General features: G+C 52.1%; 3 non-coding genes across 3 annotated transcripts; 1 reads left to right on the top strand and 2 right to left on the bottom strand.

Moving 5' to 3' along the window:
* Nucleotides 1–1533: 1533 nt before the first annotated feature.
* TRNAE-UUC lies at nucleotides 1534–1605 on the bottom strand. Its single transcript has one exon. It is a non-coding gene; the product is annotated as a tRNA-Glu (tRNA).
* A 1821-nt stretch (nucleotides 1606–3426) lies between these two features.
* Nucleotides 3427–3498, bottom strand: TRNAH-GUG. Its single transcript has one exon. It is a non-coding gene; the product is annotated as a tRNA-His (tRNA).
* A 557-nt stretch (nucleotides 3499–4055) lies between these two features.
* Nucleotides 4056–4129, top strand: TRNAN-GUU. Its single transcript has one exon. It is a non-coding gene; the product is annotated as a tRNA-Asn (tRNA).
* The last annotated feature ends 2110 nt before the right edge of the window (nucleotides 4130–6239 follow it).

Genomic DNA, 6239 nt, shown 5'->3' on the forward strand with positions numbered 1-6239 from the left:
CCCCCAAAACAAAACAAAACAAAAACAAAAACCATCTTGTAATCGGAAATGAAATAGATTTGTATTCTCTTACTTTGAAAACTCTACCTTTATCATTCATTACCCAGATGGCAGGGATGAATTTAAAATTCCTGGACTTCTTGGAGTGAATCACCAGAGAAGCTTCCGGGGCCGCTTGCTGGAACCGGGTGGCGTTCTGTACCTCCAACACGTCATCCATGCTTCTCAACACGGAACGTCTCTTAAAAAGGAGCCTCTTGATGCCACACTGTGCAAAAGCCCCGGGTCTGAGTGTGAACAAAAGGGGAAAAGGCAATTTTGGTGCCCCGATTGACAACCCCAGGAGGAAAGACCCGTATGGGGCCTAAAAACGACCCACAGGGTCAAGAGCACTCAGGATGTAACGGACGAAACTCGTTGTGAAAAACCACCATCAAAACTATAGTCTCCCTACCTACCAAGGTTTCCCCCCTACCCACCTCGGCAGCCTTCCTTCCCTCCCTGGTACGCTCAGGGTCACCACCTTCCCCTCCACCCAACCCTCGCCATTCTTCCAAACCGCTCCCGAAAGGAGTTCAAGCGACCCCCTTCCGCCCCCGCCCCCGCCCCCGCCCCCACAACACACACCCGCCTCCCGAGAACCCACGAGTTCGCCGCTCGGACCGTCCGCCTTTCAGCAGCGGCTCCGCACCCACCGCCCCGCAGCCCCTGCAGCCTCGCTCCGCGGCACCTCTCCCGGCCCTCGCTCGCTCTCTTCGTGCCTCACAGAAGACGTCGCGTTTACCCCAACAGGTCTTCGGAGCCAGTGTCGAAGGGAAAAAAGAAAATGTGCCCGGTGCCTGGTAGAGTCTACAGGGTTTAAATGCAACAGCCCGCGGAGAAACGGTGGGATGTGACTCTGGGATCATCGTTTTGGTATCCTGGTGTTTGTTGATTTTTACCCCTACCTTCGGCTTGCGGAAGCTATACCAGTTTTCCATTTAGGGCACGCCTCCCTTGCTGCCTCTGTTGGGTCAGTTAGCGTCACCTCCCTACACCGCTTAATCCGCGAGTGGGACAAGCCTTCGAGGAGGACCCGCTCCCGTCCCGGCGCTCCCCTTCCTCTCAACCCTCCTCGCGGGTATCGGTCCAGGCGTGGCTTCCGAACGCGTAGTAAGCCTTTTCTGCGCGAACTGAGCTGAGGAGCTGGGCCCACCGGCCGGTGTCTGGGATACACGCGAACAGCGCGCCGTGGCTTGGCCTGCAGAGCTGGGTTTTTCGGGGCTCAGCCTGCTCTGCGCCCCTGGGGCGGCCCCACAGGGTTTTGAACCTCTGCCGCGTAGCGTGAACACGAGCCAGCTGCTTAGAAGCCCTGAAGTCACCTCTGCGGGCGGCGGACCTGGAGGCCAGCAAGCCAGGTGCGTGCGCCCTGAAAAGCGGCCCGCCGTCCCCAACCCCCCGGCGGGGGAGATGAACAGTCCGAGCGGTGCGGGACGCACACCGCACGCCACACCTCCGGGTTTTAGGAAAGGAAGATGCCCGCGCAAAAGGCAATTCCCTGACCGGGAATCGAACCCGGGCCGCGGCGGTGAAAGCGCCGAATCCTAGCCACTAGACCACCAGGGAGCCGGTGGAAGACTCTTCTTCTGCGGGCTTCCCACGGGAGTGACATTTTCCCCTGAGCTGTGGGAGGCGTTGGGCCTTCGGGAGGTCACCTGTCCTCCCAAGGACCGCTTTCATAAGGACGTTCCCTCCCCGCTCCCTCCAAAACAAGAGCCCGCACCAGACGCTCCGAGGGCCGCCAGGTCCGCAAGTCCCGGAGCGAGTCGCCCCGGCCCGGCCCCGCCGCCCCTCAGAGCTGCCCTGGAGACGCGCCTTCCCGAGGCGGCCGCGTGAGGACACGACGTCACCGCAAGGGCGCGGGAGGGGAGGCGCCCGGCGTCAGATCCCGGGGTCCCCAACATCACCCGGTAGACTCCGGGGGGGACGGAGACCGCTTTCAAGGAAGGCTCGGCGGCCCCGAACTGGATTCCGGATCTCTGCCCCCACACCCCGCACCTGCTGTCCCGACACCTAATTACGCTACCGGACCTGAAGACTCACTCTGAGTCCCTATAGACGGTGCAGTGTGCCGGTGGCATCAGGAGACACGGATAAATGGACTCAGCTGAAACACTTGAAACTGACCCCAGCTGACCTGGTGAATTCATTTTCAACAGAAACGGTTCAGCGGGGAAAGGAAATAGGTTCAATATCGGGGGCGGGAAACAGCGTTACTTCTACCTCACACTACGCATAGAAATTAATTGGAGGTGCCTCGTAAAACATAAAGGCTAAAGGCTAAAGGCAAAAGCGGTTTTTGAGGATACTTTGTGACTTGGTGGTAGGCAGAGATTTACTAAACAAGACCCAGGAAAAAATATGTATATTAAAAAAAGACATGACAAGTTAGACTTCATCAACATTAACCATATCTTCTCATCCAAAGACGCCCCCAAGACAGTGAAAACAGCAAGCCACAGACAGGGAGAAAATGTTCACAAAACCTATCTGACAAAACAAGCAAGCAAGCAAGCAAACCCCCAAACCTGTAACTATAAGGTGCAATGAGCTCCTTCAAACTGACAATTAAAAAAAAAAAAAAAAAATTCAGACAACTCAAGTTGTTTTAGATGGTGAAAAGACATGAAGAGATCCTTCGGAAAAGAAGATACCCGAGGCCTAGAGAGCACCTAAAAGAGAGCTCGATATTTTTAGCCGCCAGAGAAATGGATGTTAAAATCACATGGAGAGAGCACTACTCCCAGCAGCACGACTCAAATGATAAGGATAGGAAACACCCAGTCTTGGCAAAGGTGTGGAAGGAGCACAACTCTCAGTGGCATCCCGATGACTACCATCTGGCGGGAAGTGGCTGCCGACAGGCCTTTTCCAATCCCTGAGGGTATGCCGCAAGTACATGCGAGAGGGTGCTGTGATGACGACAAGGAGGACAACAGCCAAGGACTGAAAAAGTCCCCCGAAGCAGAGATTCCCAGGAGCCAAGGTTCGAGGCGCTCAGCGGGTCTATGGAGGGGCTGTCACTTATCCGATGGTCTTTGAAGATCCTTAAGGTTTTTTTGAGGAACACAGAGACGCCGTTTCCCAGCAACGCCGGCCCACGAGGCTCCTCGCTGGACAGTTGGGGACTCAAGGACTTGTCCTGGTTGGGAGCCGCGCTGAAGAGAAGCCATTTCGTTCAGTTGACTTGCGCTCAGAGTCAGAGCGGAGGAGGTCCCCGGGTTAAGGCCGAGTGGAGTTTTCCTTTCTTTCGGGGGAACGAAGACGACCTCCCGGCACCCAGCGGCCAGCGGCAAGCAGGGCTCTCTGGCCCCCAGGTAAGGGGCGCAGCCGCGGCGGGCTTAAACCCGAAGCAAAAGGGGAGGGGCGGCGAGCGCCCGGGAGCACTGCCGTGACTCGGATTCGAACCGAGGTTGCTGCGGCCACAACGCAGAGTACTAACCACTATACGATCACGGCGCGCCACCCTCCCGGCGGCAAGCCTGGTCGTCGCTCCAGGACTCTTGACGCAATGTCGTTCCAGTTACTGCGCTGTTTTCTTTTCGGACAAACCGCAGGTACGGGCGCTGTGCTCTCTTCCCCGCCGGCTCTTCGGATTTTCCTTCCCTTCCTCTCAACTCTCCTACGCGGTAAGGACAAAACCACCACAAAAACCATTCTCCGGTCCCCCAGTCCGGCCGGCGCCTCTGCACGGCCGTCCTGGGAAGTCTCCTTGTCCCGTCCACGCCTCCCCCGCTTTCCCTTGCCGCCTCTTGGCGTTTGCCCCCTTTTGACCGCCCGCACCTCCCCCGCTCTCCAGCTTCCCCCACACGGACGGCGGCCGAGTGGAGCGAGCGGAGCGCCAGCGGCGCCGAAGGGCGGGTGCCGGCGGACCAAACGCGAAGAACGGTCCCGGGAAGCCACCGGCCTTCAGCTCCCCTCGGGCCCCAGTCGCCTCAGACAGGAGGCGGGTGGCTCCCCCTGGCGTTGAGCGCGTGCTTGCTCTCTACTGGGGTGTGGGCGGGGGCTCCCCGAAGGTCTCTGTGGCGCAATCGGTTAGCGCGTTCGGCTGTTAACCGAAAGGTTGGTGGTTCGAGCCCACCCAGGGACGAGGTGGTTCTTTTTAGAAGGGACAAGACAGAGTGTCGTTTGGCACGTGCACAACAGGAGGACCGAAGCCAAGATCAGAAGGCCACCAGGGCTTCTGGAGGGGGAGAGCTCTGGAGGAAAGCAGGTCGCCGGGAATCCGGAAGTCCTCGAATGCCTTTTAACAGTGCAGTTTCTGCCACCGTGCGTTTGTGCCAGTACTTATTTAACCCTTTCCTTATACTCTTTACATTCGGTTGATTCTAGAGTTTTATGGTTTACAAATACTGCTGTCGTCATCGTTCTCGTACTTGACTAGTATTTCTACAGGATAGAGTCCTGGAAGAGCAATTGCTCTAACACAGTGGTCCCATGGTTTTTATATGATCCGCTTCTGTCCCTTGTTGGCTTATTAGCTATAACTCTTTCTTTTGTTCTTTCAGCCACTGCTTTAGGCTTCATAGCCGCATACACGTGCAACTTACCAGCCTCCCTCCAAGGGATCTCCTACCTCTTCACGTTTCTCCCCTGCCCGCCTTTATGCTGTAGCTCTCGTGCGTTTTACTTTACTTTGCGTGTTAGAAACCCCCAAACCCATCCTTACTACTTTGGTTTCATCTGCCTCGTGTTTTTAAAGAGACTGAAATAATAAGAAAAAAATCTCATCTATCTTCCCATGCGGTTACCACTCTGTTGTCCTTCATCCCTTTGGCTACACGCAGATTCCCATCTGGTATGGTTGTCCTTCTTCCTGGAGGACTCCTTTAACGTTTCTTGTAGTGTGGGTCTGCTGGTGATGTAGTCTTTCAACATTTCGATGTCTGTCAATGTCACTCACCTTCATTTTTGAAAAAAGCCTCTTTTGGAGGGGACATCCTCCTTGACTTTGAGGTTGCTCCAGTGCCTTCTCACACTCCTTCCCACCAGAAAACTGTAGGTACCATGCCTTTTTCCTCTGGCCGCTTTGCAGATTTTGTTTTCTTTTTCCATGGATTTGAGCAATATAATTAGGATGTGACTAGATACGGTTTTCTTCATGTGTCTTGTGCTCATTCGTTGTGTTCATTTGGCTCCTTGGATTGGTGGGTTTATAATTTTTATTATGATTGGAAATTCTTCTGTCGTTGTTTCCTCAAAAATTGCTTCTTTCCCCCCAGTCTTTTCAGGGACTCCAATCATTCCTTTTTTTTTTTTTTTTTCCCCAATCGCTCATATCTTTTAAAGTTGCCCTATCATTCACTGATAGCCCTTTCCTTGCTGGAGCAGACATCGCATGTGTTTTTTACACTCACCGATATCTCCTAAAGGTTCACTCCTCTTAACCTGTTCCAGCAGCCACTCTAGCTAATGCCTAAAAATGGGCAGCAGCACTATATTAAAGGTGTTTTATGATTTCTCTCCTAATTAGAAATGCTCTAGGCTGAGATGATAGGTACATTAATTAACTGAATTTAGTATCATTGGGAGAACTTAAAGATCACAATAGATCTTAAAATTGCAAATGCCCCTGACACATAATGGAGAAATGCATGCTGGGATCATATATGATACCTAAAAAGGTTTACCCCCCAGGATTGTAAGAATAATTGAGTCACTATGATTTCCAGAATTGTAAGACTTAATCTCCATTAAAAATATCATATGATGTATTTATCTTACTGAAACACATAATTTCATGTTGTATAAACTCTTAAATAGTATTGGATTAAACTGTGTTTGTTGGACCAGTAAAACCAGTATAGGAGATTTAGGCAGCTAAGGGTCACTGGGATTTTGAAGAGAAAATGAACCCAAGACTTGTATAAACTGGAATACTACCTACCAATATTTTCTACAGTATTCGAAAATCTAGAAGACAACATAAAGCAGTTTTTAGATCAAAGTTATTAAACCAGTCTGATGCACACAAGGAGTCCTCTTTAGAAATACGACATGATATAAACATGTTCTATGCCATTATATATAAATTATTTAAATCCTTTAAAGTGTTTTAAAAATACTCAAGACTCCACTTGATTTTTTTTTCTTGTACCTGGCACCGACACCACTAACCGATCTCAGCTAAACTGTTTTTGTTTTTTGTTTTTGTTCTTTTCCCTGAGTTACAGATTCAGCAAGAAAGGAAGTGGGATGGG

Source organism: Phoca vitulina, unplaced genomic scaffold, assembly GCF_004348235.1.
Source record: "Phoca vitulina isolate PV1807 unplaced genomic scaffold, GSC_HSeal_1.0 scaffold780, whole genome shotgun sequence".
NCBI lineage: Eukaryota > Metazoa > Chordata > Mammalia > Carnivora > Phocidae > Phoca > Phoca vitulina.